The sequence below is a fragment of the Girardinichthys multiradiatus genome, chromosome 23 (assembly GCF_021462225.1).
Source record: "Girardinichthys multiradiatus isolate DD_20200921_A chromosome 23, DD_fGirMul_XY1, whole genome shotgun sequence".
In the NCBI taxonomy this organism is placed as follows: domain Eukaryota; kingdom Metazoa; phylum Chordata; class Actinopteri; order Cyprinodontiformes; family Goodeidae; genus Girardinichthys; species Girardinichthys multiradiatus.
Window position 1 is genome coordinate 41,589,698 of NC_061815.1, and position 13,046 is coordinate 41,602,743.

At 38.2% G+C, this 13,046-nt stretch overlaps 1 long non-coding RNA gene across 1 annotated transcript; it reads left to right on the forward strand.

The window, feature by feature from the left end:
- The first annotated feature begins 724 nt into the window (after positions 1 to 724).
- On the forward strand, positions 725 to 12,742 carry LOC124861002. The gene is made up of 3 exons (XR_007036539.1): positions 725 to 929; positions 7,866 to 7,924; positions 12,185 to 12,742. It is a non-coding gene; the product is annotated as an uncharacterized LOC124861002 (long non-coding RNA).
- The last annotated feature ends 304 nt before the right edge of the window (positions 12,743 to 13,046 follow it).

Consider the following 13,046-nt stretch of genomic DNA (forward strand, 5'->3'; position numbering starts at 1 on the left):
AACATGATACAAAAACCAAAATAGAAACATGTAAGCAAAAGGTAAACAAACACAAAGCCACAAACAAAGTCCAAAATGTCACATCCCGACAAAGATATTCTAGAAAGCACAACTAAACCTGCAGCATGAGAGTAAAGCTCACTGTTGCGAACATAATTGATATAAAAAACTATAATTATAGGATTGAGCTTGGTCATTTAAAATCTTAAATTAACCAGATTTTACAGGGAGCTCATCAAGACAGAATTTACATGTAATAGCTGTCATTTTAATATATTCAACTCCACCTTAAAGCGAGAACAAGGGAATACAAAACACCCATGGCTAAAAACAAGCAAGACATAATTTCAGGTTTATTGCTAATACATCTAAGTGACATATTTGTCTGAAAGGTTCAATTTTGAGGGAGGTTAGGAAGATTGGGAAGGGATCTATAGTACATATGGAAGGTGGAATAGGGTGCCGTAAGGCTGAATGCTCTGAAGCCCATTATGGCTCAGCTGGCAGATGGAGGGGAGTACAGATAAGAAGAAGAGATGTGGATGGTTCAGAATGGAGTGTTAGATTGGGGTATTTTGAAGGAGTTTGGAAAAGCAGGATTATTGAAACACTTAAAGTGAAGAGAATTTAAACTTTAATGGAATACTGGGTGTGTCATCGTTCAGCGAACGGACTTGACCCACATGCAGAAAGTACACTCTGGAGATCAGCTGAGTTTCTTTAAAATGTTTATTTATAGGGGGACAAAATAAGTGAAGAGGGGAATTCGGTGATGATGACTGTAGGAGGGAAAAGGAACAAGTGAGTGACGAATTAAGGCTGCGGTGGGTTTTCTAATGTAAGTCTGTGTCTTACTAGATAATGGAAGACATCCGCCCTGGAGGAGAGGGATGTGGGGCCTGGGAATTGCTGCGGAGATCTTTTGGAAGGTAAGTGCTTGACTGTGGCTGGAGATAATCCAAAGTTGCGGCTTGGCACTAGGTGAAGCATGGCAGAGGGTGGACAGGGTTCGTCTGCGAGGAGGCGCATAGAAAGCAGAGCCAGGTAGCTGCCAGCTAGAAGTGAGTCTGGGAGGGCAACTGTGGCGTAGACTCTTGGTACGTTGACTGGGACTCGTTCTGTAGCCAGAGGTCATGAGCTCTGTGGTCTGGAAGCTGGGTATCTCGATAGATCCAGAGGAATCCGTTGACCTGGGACGGAAAATACCAGAAATTAATCAAAAGGCTTAATCTTTAGAAAACTGTTACATTGACATAGTACGTGGGCGGCTTGAGGTGTACTACAAATGGCTAACACTTGAGCGAAGAAGTACTGGCAGCTCCCTGCTTAAATATCCCCAGATGTTCATTAGCCGATGAGATACACCTGTCGCCTCTCACCTGTGGACACCATCGCCATCTAGGGGCCAAGCACAGTAAGCAGCAGGAAAAAAAAGAACAGCATCACATAGAAACTCCCAGACCCTGACAGGGTGTGATGGAAGCAATGTGCTGGGTACTTGGAGCTCTGAGGACAATACAGGAAGCAGACCTCCAGACCAAATGAAAGGTTATTCATAGATTTCTTTGATAAATCAGAGAAGAGATCTGCAATTATCGGAAATTCTTACTAAAACTCTGCATGATTTAGGATCAGCTAGATGCTTTATAGAGATCTATAGAGAGAATTTGCCTGTAGAAAAAATGATCCTGACTCTGCCATGCCAGCAGCTTTTCATTCATAAATAATGCAACTGGAAACTGACCACCACTTAGTGATAAGAATATTTTAATAATAATCCCAGAATGTCCTACATCTATTAACCAGCAGAAAAATTTTCTGAAAATGTTCTGAAAAAAAGTACCATAATTTTTATGTTGCTGCAGTCAGACATCCATCATGTCTGCTGACATGATGTTTTCGCCTTGGGAATAACCAGGAAGTCAAGCATTTGTGCTAAACAGAAGAAACACTTGATTGGCAAGTCATGATGATTGCATCCGTACGATTTTTTTTTATAACCCCCCCCCCCGCTCCATTGGTTTTCATTGGAGTCGGCGAGAAGATGGGAGATAATAACTAGTGGGCTCCAGATGTGATTGACAGCTGTGGGTTACTGCTCCACAATGAGTGGGTTGCCAGCTGGACATACTCTATTTTTCAGACCTTTATACATTTTTTATGATTTCCAAAAACATTGCTTTTATTCAAAATGAAAGAAAAAAAAATTTAAGTTAGTATTCTGATCTGGTCCCATTAGAAAAGCCAAAATCCATTCCTTCAATCCCCAGATTTTTTGTTTTATTATTCATTTCCTCTCGCTCTGTAAACTCTTTTCCACTGTAAGTTTTTTTTTTAACCTTTCAGGACAGTCAGTCTTTGCTTGGTAAAATAATAAATGAATTGTTGTGCAATGCTTTCACAGATTGTGTAATTTTGATTCCCTTTACCGATTCTTGTCCTCACATCTTGAGACAAGATACACAAAGAAAATGCCACAGAGCTGACATACGTATTTGATAATGGTCAAATATGGCTTGACGCACAATTGTTTGTAGTATTACAGTAATGCCTTGCAAAAGTATTCTTACTTCTTTAACAATTTTTACAATTTTTTTATGTTACAACCACAAACTTTAATGTATTTTACTGGTATATGCAATTTGTGTATAAGGGTGAAGTGGAAGAAAAAGGATACCTTATTTTCAATGTTTTTTAGTGATCAAAATCTGCAAATGTGGTTTCATTCATTATGAGCCCCCTTTACTCTGATACACCTGGATAAAATCTAGCACATTCCTCCTGTGGGACATTTTACCCAAGTATTAATGCAGCTGTTCTGCGAAGTCGTCAGAGTTCAGTAAAGAACAAACAGCATCGTGATCTAGAGAAGGTTCAAGCAGGGTTAGGTAATAAAACAATTTACCAGAGAAATTTCCAGTTCCTTTGGCAAAAAAGTGAGTGATGAGAAGGATGAGGAGACAGAGATTTTAGGAAGGAAAAATGAAATAGAGCCCAGGAGGGTCATAGGTGAAGGTGGCCACTGAAAGTGCAACAGGTGAAGAAATAAGTGAAGATGAGGAAAATTATGTCAGCCTACGCAGTGAAGATGAGAACATTTCAGAGTCAGAGAGAGAGAGAAAGAAGACAGTGCAGAGGAAACTGATGAAGGAAGGCAGGAAGGAAGGAAGGCTGGATCCGCTGGATTCCCTGGAGATATTAGATGTTTCAACAAATAACATATCTGGTCAAGTCTACAGGTGTTATGAAGTTAGATAGTCCAGGCTTCATGGATGTAGTCAATTTATGTTATAATTGTATTTTATAATAAAAGCAAATCTTACGTATTTTATAATAAAAGCAAATCTTACGAAGCAGAAATGCAGTGAAAAGTGTAGTAGATCATTCTAATTGTCGCGGTGGGGTTTTGGGTCGGACCAAAGTGCAGACAAGAGCTTGGCAGCCGCATCTTAGTAATTCTTCAGTTTATTTACAAAGGTCAAAAATCGTAGCAAAAGCACTGCAGGTATGAATCAGAGTCAGGATCCAAAGACTTACAAAGACACTGCAGGTACTCAAGGTAAAAACGTAGCAAAGGTTTCCAAAATGAAGCATAGACATGGTAGGGAATGGGGTTGTGACGAACAGGAACCAGCAACACATAATGACACAAAACCAACTAATATACTGAGGGATAACAAAGGCCAGGTAATCAATGGAACAGGAAACAGGTGTGACAAGGAGGCAGGGAGGCAGAAGGAACATGTGAAACAAATACAAAGACTGAGCATGGGTGAAACAATAAACAGAAAACACAGACTGAGCAAAACTATAAACAAAGATAAATAATCAAATGAAGCATAAGAAAACTAGAATAACCATGTACTAAAGTAAACAGAGAAACAAGAGGGAAACATAGGAACACAAACAACAATCTAAGAACAAACAAATAGCCCATAAAGAAAACCTGAATACCAAAGTAAACAAACACAAACACACTGACTGAATTGATTGGAAAGAAAACAGAAAATAAACTAGTAAACAAGAAGAGTGCAAAGGAACAAATAATAAAACACAATTTATCACAAATATACTAAAGAGAAATAAAACTAGAGAATCCAGGGAAGGCCAAGAACTATAATAATTAAAATAATAACAATAACAATAACAATAATAAACCATACAAAGTAATAAGAAGACAACCATAAAGGAACTTAAGAAGGAAAACACTAGGAGGCGGTAGAGGGAGAAAAAGAAAACATGATACAAAAACCAAAATAGAAACATCTAAGCATAAAGTAAACAAAGCCACAAACAAAGTCCAAAAATGTCACACCCTGACACTAATTCTCTATATGTATACATATTTTTAGATACATCAAGATGCAAAGATGGTACCTAAAAGTTGTCTTTGTTTCTTAGAAATGAAAATGAAACAATAAATGTTTTCAACATGTTTTTGGGATTTTTTGTTGATTCCATTCACATTAGAGATTTCTTACGTACATCAATGAAGAGGTCCAGCATTACCACCCTGCCTATACCTTTTGTGCCTCCTTTCTGCCGGCATGTAACATTTTCTAGATCCACCACTGGGCACAACTGTAAAACTACCATCTATACTGACAAGCATGTGCAGGTACAGCAAGATTCAGAAAGAGCCAAGAGGCCCATGGTAACTCTGAAGGAGCGACAGTGATCCACAGCTCAGGTGGGGAAATCTGTTGACAGGATAACTAGTAGTCGTACACTTAATAAATCTGATCTTTATGGAAGAGTGGCAAGATTGTTGGAAGAAAACTATAAGAAGAACTTGGAGAATAAAGCTGATTCTGAGTCTGAGAAGTTCTATTTGCAGTTTGATACAAGCTATGTTAGAGGACACAGAGAACATGTGAAAGAAGGTGCTTTGGTCAGCTGAGACCAAAATAAGTTTTCTGGCCTACATGCAAAATGCTATGAGTGGCACAAACTAATACCCTAAAAATACTATCCCCTTGGTGAACCATACACCACTATGTTACACCACAAAGCATCATGCTGTAGAGAGGGTTTGTTTCTTCAGGCACAGGGAAGCTGGTGAGAGTTGATGGGAAATGGATGCCGCTACATTAGGGCAATCCTAAAAGAAAATCTGTTGGAGCAGCAGTGTCCAAACATTTTGCACCAAGGGCCTAAATCACCAGGTTGAAGGTACTTGCAGCCCACAAAAATGTTATTTGAGTTTTAAATAAAAAAATAATAAATATGTTTATCATTAATTTTTAACTGCTGAACAATAAGCATGTATCAATTTAATGAAACAAAGTCGTCAGGATTTTATAGAAAAGGGATCTGTAAATCATACATAAAAATAATATTCTAATTTTTGTCATATTTGCCGTATTAAAAGAAATTCATCCAGTTTCCTCATTTTTGAGGTCTTCACTTTGCTGTTTAAAAAATGTTTTGTCTATTTTCAGCAACAAGAACATGATGTGGGTCACTCTTTCTTTAAAAACATGACTGTGTTCAGCCGAGCTAAACAGTTAGGTGTGCACAGGTCTGCTTTTGTGAAGGGTCACTAAATGTTTGTGGTAGTATCTACTATAAATTTTAATTTAAAACAAAAAAGAATGTGAATAGTTAAATACAAATACTGTGTTGTGAAAATCCCAACCCAAAGACTTGCAGAAAGTGTAAATCACCTCTATGCTAGAGGGCCAAATCTGCAACATTCTTGAGTTGTCATTGGGGGCTACATAAAATTATTCCAAGGACCACAAATGTCACCCAGTCCACACTCTCGACATCCCTGTGTTGGATGCTGATAATGGAGGTTCATCTTTCAGTGAGACAAAGACCCTAAACATAAAACCAGAGCCAGAACAGAATGGTTTGGATCAAAGCTTATTCATGTGTTAGATTTGCCCAGTCAAAGTCCAGACCCTAACCCAATTGAGAATCTGTGACAAACCTTCAGCAATGATGTTCAGACACACTCTCGATCCCGTCTGAGTAAGCTTGAAGTGTTTTGCAAAGAACAGGCAAACATTTTTGTTTCTATGTGTGCAAAGCTGGGAGAGACACACCCCCAAAAAATAGCTGCTGTAACTTCAATGGGAGGTGGTTGTAAAAAGTAATAACTCAATGGGTTGAATACAAATGGATGCCACACTTTTCTGATTTTTATTTGTAAAAATGTAGGACACAGTTTGTATCATTTTCTGTCTATTTTACAGTGATGTACAGGGGTTGGACAATGAAACTGAAACACCTGGTTTTAGACCACAATAATTTATTAGTATGGTGTAGGGCCTCCTTTTGGGGCCAATACAGCATCAATTCGTCTTGGGAATGACATATACAAGTCCTGCACAGAGGTCAGAGGGATTTTAAGCCATTCTTCTTGCAGGATAGTGGCCAGGTCACTACGTGATACTGGTGGAGGAAAACGTCTCCTGACTCGCTCCTCAAAAACACCCCAAAGTGGCTCAATGATATTTAGATCTGGTGACTGTGCAGGCCATGGGAGATGTTCAACTTCACTTTCATGTTCATCAAACCAATCTTTCACCAGTCTTGCTGTGTGTATTGGTGCATTGTCATCCTGATACATGGCACCACCTTCAAGATACAATGTTTGAACCACTGGATGCACATGGTCCTCAAGAATGGTTCGGTAGTCCTTGGCAGTGATGTGCCCATCTAGCACAAGTATTGGGCCAAGGGAATGCCATGATATGGCAGCCCAAACCATCACTGATCCACCCCCATGCTTCACTCTGGGCATGCAACAGTCTGGGTGGTACGCTTCTTTGGGGCTTCTCCACACCGTAACAATTTGTCCTCTTTTGAACTCTGGTATGTCACCCATAATGTTGTGTGCATTTCAATATTTTGAGCAAAACTGTGCTCTTACCCTGCTAATTGAACCTTCACACTCTGCTCTTACTGGTGCAATGTGCAATCAATGAAGACTGGCTACCAGGCTGGTCCAATTTAGCCATGACACCTAAAATGACAGGTGTTTCAGTTTCATTGTCCAACCCCTGTAGTACTTAATGCTTATCATATAAAATCCATATAAACTACTCAGATGTTTGTTTTTGTAACATTATCAAGATGTGAAAAGTTCAAGGAATATTTTTACTTTTGCAAGGCACTGCAGTCTACTTTTTCCTGTGACATAGGAGACGAGGATCAGTATCATTCATTTCAATAAAGTCAAAGGTTTAAACAACAGAGGACATGGAGATCACTCAAGGGAAAAGCTCCTGTTGTGAACAGAAGTTTAAGTCACGCCCAGTATGCACAGCTTGAACTGTGGATGATTTTACCAGACACGGTGTGGGTGTGCTTTGTGTATAAGTGTATATGCATGGCTACCTCACTTAATGTCAAAACACCAGTTAGTAAATTGCATCTCCAGACGTTTCTTATCATGGTCTTCTCTCAGCTGTAATAAGATAATCATGATAAATGATTAATGTTAAAAGAGCTCTGCTTCAGAAAGCTTTTTTTACATTTTAGAGTGAGAATAAGACATGCATTTAAAACTTTTTAACAGCATTAGTATCTCTATTTGACTGGTCTACAACACACACTTTGGGACAGTTTCTGTCTGACAAAACAAGGATACCTCTGTTGGTAGGGGTTCATTGGATCTGAGGTGGAGGTAGAAGCCTTGTCAGTTTAAATGATAGATTTGGTTGTTTTCGTAGGTATACAGCTTTATCCAGGTTTAGCTCTTGTCTCAAAAACAGGAAACACAAGCAAGTTTTTCAATGCTATTTTTTCTCATGCTCTGCTGGCGTGTCAGTCAAAAAGATTGCTGAAACAGAAAGTTTTGAAAGCTTATTGGAAATATTTCAATGGGAGATCTACAGCCGTACATTTGTCCACAGAAAACACCATGAAACGTTTGAAGACACAACATGCTTACAGAGTTGCAGGACCCAGAGAAGTAAGTATACAATGATGTTTGGGTTTTAGACATCTTAACTGCCTGTCTAAAGATCATACTGCTTCACATTTTCTTCATTTATGTAACGCTTTTATGGGTATACTTTTTTATTATTTTCTTCCTGTCTTTCCTTTGATGTCCCATAAAACACTTTGGATTGCTTTGTCTATTAATGGGGCTACATAAATAAACTTGTCTTCAGATTTCAAGTCTGGTTAAACCCAAACTGCTACACAAATTACAAAACTTTCTGTACTGCTATATAGTGAAACATCATGCAGCTTTTATGGCACACTTAGAAATTTAGCATGCATTTAAGATCAACCTAGAGATTCATTCATAAGGTTTTTTTTGACAAATTTCTGATCTCTTGGCTTTGCATTGAAAAATGCCTTTTTTCAATGCTGCTCTGCATTGAACCGTTAGTTCACCTTAATAACACCAGCCATTGGTCCTAAAAATACAGTAATTAGGTGAAAACATAAGTAACAACAAATCAGGAAATAAATATCTGAATAGAAGAAGAGAGAACCTTTGTTTAGGGAAATTAATAAGGAATTAAAGAGAGTAAGGAATAAAACAACGTAAGTAAATATTCATATATGCATGTATGTACTCTTTAACCATTTTACATGCTAATTAAAGTTATTTAACGGTGAGATGTTAGAGAGTATAGAATAAATGCCGGCTCAATAAAAACAGAGCTGTGGAAAGAGAGAAATAATTATTCATGAAAATTAAACTCCCGTGGCCTTTTTAATATTGGATTCAGATGATTCTCATCATTCTCCAAACATTTAATGCTGATTAACTTTTCAGAACCTTTGAAACAGAAACCAAAATAGTTCAGACTTTAGTTTTTTCCACTGATGTCAAGTATCCTGGAAACCATGGGGTTGAAGTAAGATCTGTACAAAGATGCCTCAGTGAGTCCAACCACAGTGACAGATTTGTACAGTAACACATAGGTTTCATTAAATCTATCTGCATTCATTTCACACTATGCATTCACTTAGATAGCCCTAAATGCTCATTAAATGCAGCCATCTGTATCCAGAGTCTCCATGCTTTTTTAAAATATTAATTCTTTTTTCTCTACACCCCATGTTTGCCCTTGACTCAGGCAGTTTTTATAGACCATGAATAAAAATGGACGCCCAGGTTGGATACTGAGGCAGCATAAACAGAATCAGAGGCCATCAGTTTTACATAATTTAAAAGGCATTGGTAAAAGATTTAAAAATTAAAGCACAGTTGCTGCAAAGTATTCTGAAAAGTAACTCTTGTTTTTTACAAACTAATATGTAACTAATTTAAAAGCTTAAATTAAATTTAAGTCTGACAACTTAAATTGGTGTTTTCAGGCCTGATGCATGATTTAACTCGTTCCGGTTCCCACCATTACCACACAGCGTAAGTTCCCTGCTAAATTGTGCCACAAAGATCACCAGACAACACAGATCATGGGCCTCTTTCAAAAGGGTTGACAATTCTAAAAACATTATTAGCAAAAGGCATCATTAGGCACCGCACAATGGAAGGAAGGAACTCAGAATTAACAGAGGCATATGTTTAAGCTTTCTAGACACCCCTGAAGTGTTTTACGCAAGTATTGAAATCCTATTTTTCAAACTAATCCTTATTAAAACAATATAGTGATGTGTAACGTAAGAAGAACATTTCTATATCAATTCCCCTGAACAAACCACAAAAAAAGCCCCTTCAAGAAAAAAGTTTATAGGTTCGTGATGAGTTCTCACAAATAAATAAATAAATAAATAAATAAAAATGTGGACCTTGTATTTTGAGTTATTTCTGTATATTCTATAGTTAGCTCTGTCTATTCAGTGTCCACTGTTCTTCTAGTTATTCCATGTTTCTGTGATGTCATTAGTCTAATCTCAGCCTTGCTCCACATCCTCATTCTGTTAAATATACGCACCTTTTTCCATGACACATTCACATCTCTTGAGTATTTTAGTTCCCTGGTTTCTTTCTCTCACTGTTAGATCCTACTTTTGCTGTCTCCTTGGTTCCTGTGTGTTGTCTTTGTGTATTGCAAGGTTCCCTATTCATTCCACACTATCATGTGTCTGCTGATGTCCTGTTGCCAGTAGGGTCCTCAGCAAACCACTAACATGACAATTGTAACAAAGGATGGAAGGGGGACCAAATGAATAAATGTACAAATTTAAGATGCAATTAAATGTAAATCAGTGTTTAATCTGAAAATGAATGTATTTAAGACTTAAAATGAAGACCATTGGGTCGACTTTTAAGACCTCGCAGAAAACTTGTAAAACTGCTAAAAGTGCTGAGAGGGCACTGAGAGACAGGTTCATACTTGTTTCTGGTAACCTGTGCACAACATCACGACAAAAAGCAGGGAGCAGAAATACAAACACAAGCTGTCTTCTTGTTCTATTTATTTATCTTCAGAAATAACACAGAAGAAAACACAATGGCAAAGATAAATCTAAAAACATGGGTCTGCATGTTGGAAAGGTGGACCATATACAGTGCCTTGCGAAAGTATTCGGCCCCCTTGAACTTTTCAAACTTTTGCCACATTTCAGGCTTCAAACATAAAGATATAAAATTCCAATTTTTTGTGAAGAATTAACAAGTGGGACACAATCATGAAGTTGAATGAAATTTATTGGATGTGTCAAACTATTTTAACAAATAAAAAACTGAAAAGTGGGGCGTGCAATATTATTTGGCCCCTTTACTTTTAGTGCAGCAAACTCACTCCAGAAGTTCAGTGAGGATCTCTGAATGATCCAATGTTGTCCCAAATGACTGATGATGATAAATAGAATCCACCTGTGTGTAATCAAGTCTCCGTATAAATGCACCTGCTCTGTGATAGTCTCAGGGTTCTGTTCGAAGCGCAGAGAGCATCATGAAGACCAAGGAACACACCAGGGTTAGGGTTATCTACCAATCTACCAAGACCCGGCCGTCCCTCTAAACTTTCATCTCGAACAAGAAGAAGACTGATCAGAGATGCAGCCAAGAGGCCCATGATCACTCTGGATGAACTGCAGAGATCTACAGCTGAGGTGGGAGAGTCTGTCCATAGGACAACAATCAGTCGTACACTGCACAAATCTGGCCTTTATGGAAGAGTGGCAAGAAGAAAGCCATTTCTCAAAGATATCCATAAAAAGTCTCATTTAAAGTTTGCCACAAGCCACCTGGGAGACACACCAAACATGTGGAAGAAGCTGCTCTGGTCAGATGAAACCTAATTCGAACTGTTTGGCTACAATGCAAAACGATACGTTTGGTGTAAAAGCAACACAGCTCATCACCCTGAACACACCATCCCCACTGTCAAACATGGTGGTGGCAGCATCATGGTTTGGGCCTGCTTTTTGTCAGCAGGGACAGGGAAGATGGTCAAAATTGATGGGAAGATGGATGGGGCCAAATACAGGACCATTCTGGAAGAAAACCTGTTGGAGTCTGCAAGAGACCTGAGACTGGGACATAGATTTATCTTCCAACAAGACAATGATCCAAAACATAAAGCCAAATCTACAATAGAACGGTTCACAAATAAACGTATCCAGGTGTTGGAATGGCCAAGTCAAAGTCCAGACTGCTGTTCACAAATGCTCTCCATCCAACCTCACTGAGCTCCAGCTGTTTTGCAAGGAAGAATGGGCAAGAATTTCAGTCTCTCGATGTGCAAAACTGATAGAGACAAACCCCAAGTGACTTGCAGCTGTAATTGCAGCAAAGGGTGGCGCTACAAAGTATTAACACAAGGGGGCCGAATAATATTGCACGGCCCACTTTTCAGTTTTTTATTTGTTAAACAAGTTTGACACATCCAATAAATTTAATTCCACTTCACGATTGTGTCCCACTTGTTGTCGATTTTTCACAAAAAAAATTAAATTTTATATCTTTATGTTTGAAGCCTGAATTGTGGCAAAAGGTTGAAAAGTTCAAGTGGGTCGAATACTTTCGCAAGGCACTGTATTACCTGGATGTTTGCTGCCATGGCACTGAGATGTTCCAAGTGAGCAATACAGAACAGAGATGTATTGGATGTACTCAGTTAAATGGTGGAGATCAGGTTTTACTTTTACCTGCTTTACTTTGATGCTTTTCAAAAGTAGGATGTTCTTATGTTCTTTCTTTTCTTCCAAGCAAAGTTATTGTTTCTGGTATTATTATCTTATCATTAATAATTCCCTGAATTTCCCTTTAAAATTACCATTCTGCTTGCTTCTGTCTATCCTGCAGTGGTTTAGTTTGCTTTAATCTTCACTCAGCAGTGCAGAGAACAATGGAGGGTTTGGATGACTGGATCATGGAAGGACAGAAGCACTGGGTCTGGGAGTTACGAATTAACTCTGTAGCTGTTTAAAATAAACTAAGTTTCTTCAGCTGTTTCAAATGATGGTTGATCTTTGCATAAACTCAGAGTGTGAAATTCAATGAGACATCTCAAATGTTTGTATTGTCGTAGATACAAAAGTGTGATTTTCTCATCCTTGTGTATGTTATTTGTAAAACATTGGTGGCTTGCCTTTGTTGTGACCTATGTACAAATTACATAATTAGGTGTTCCTCAGAGAGAACAAGGTTAGAAAGCTAATGTGCAACATAAATGATCAAACTTTCAGAAAAGTGTTTCAAACATCTTATCATTGCCAGTCACCTTTGTGGCATTTGCAGGGATCCTTTTTATGGAAGAAGAAGAAGCAACAGTAAACCCAATGTGCTCATTATAAACTACCAGAAAAACATACAGATTGAGCAGAATTTGTTGGAACCCATCCAGATCATTGGGGCAATGATTATTTTCTGTGATTCAATTGCAAGCCATTGTCCAATGTAAAGTGTAACTTTAGTATGTGATAGGCAAATAAACAGGTAAAACTTTGAAAAAAGAATTGTTGTTTATTTCCCAAAGATATTAAATGGTATGAACATATTTATTGGTACCTGTAAAGAGACCATTAATCCTTGCATTATAATCATATTCCATCAGTGCTTACAAAACGGTTAAGACAATGAAACCCTTTTCATGTGTTGTTCCACAGTGTTGTAATGACCTGCTGAGTGCTACCAGAACAGGGGTGTCCCTGTTTATCTTCAAGAA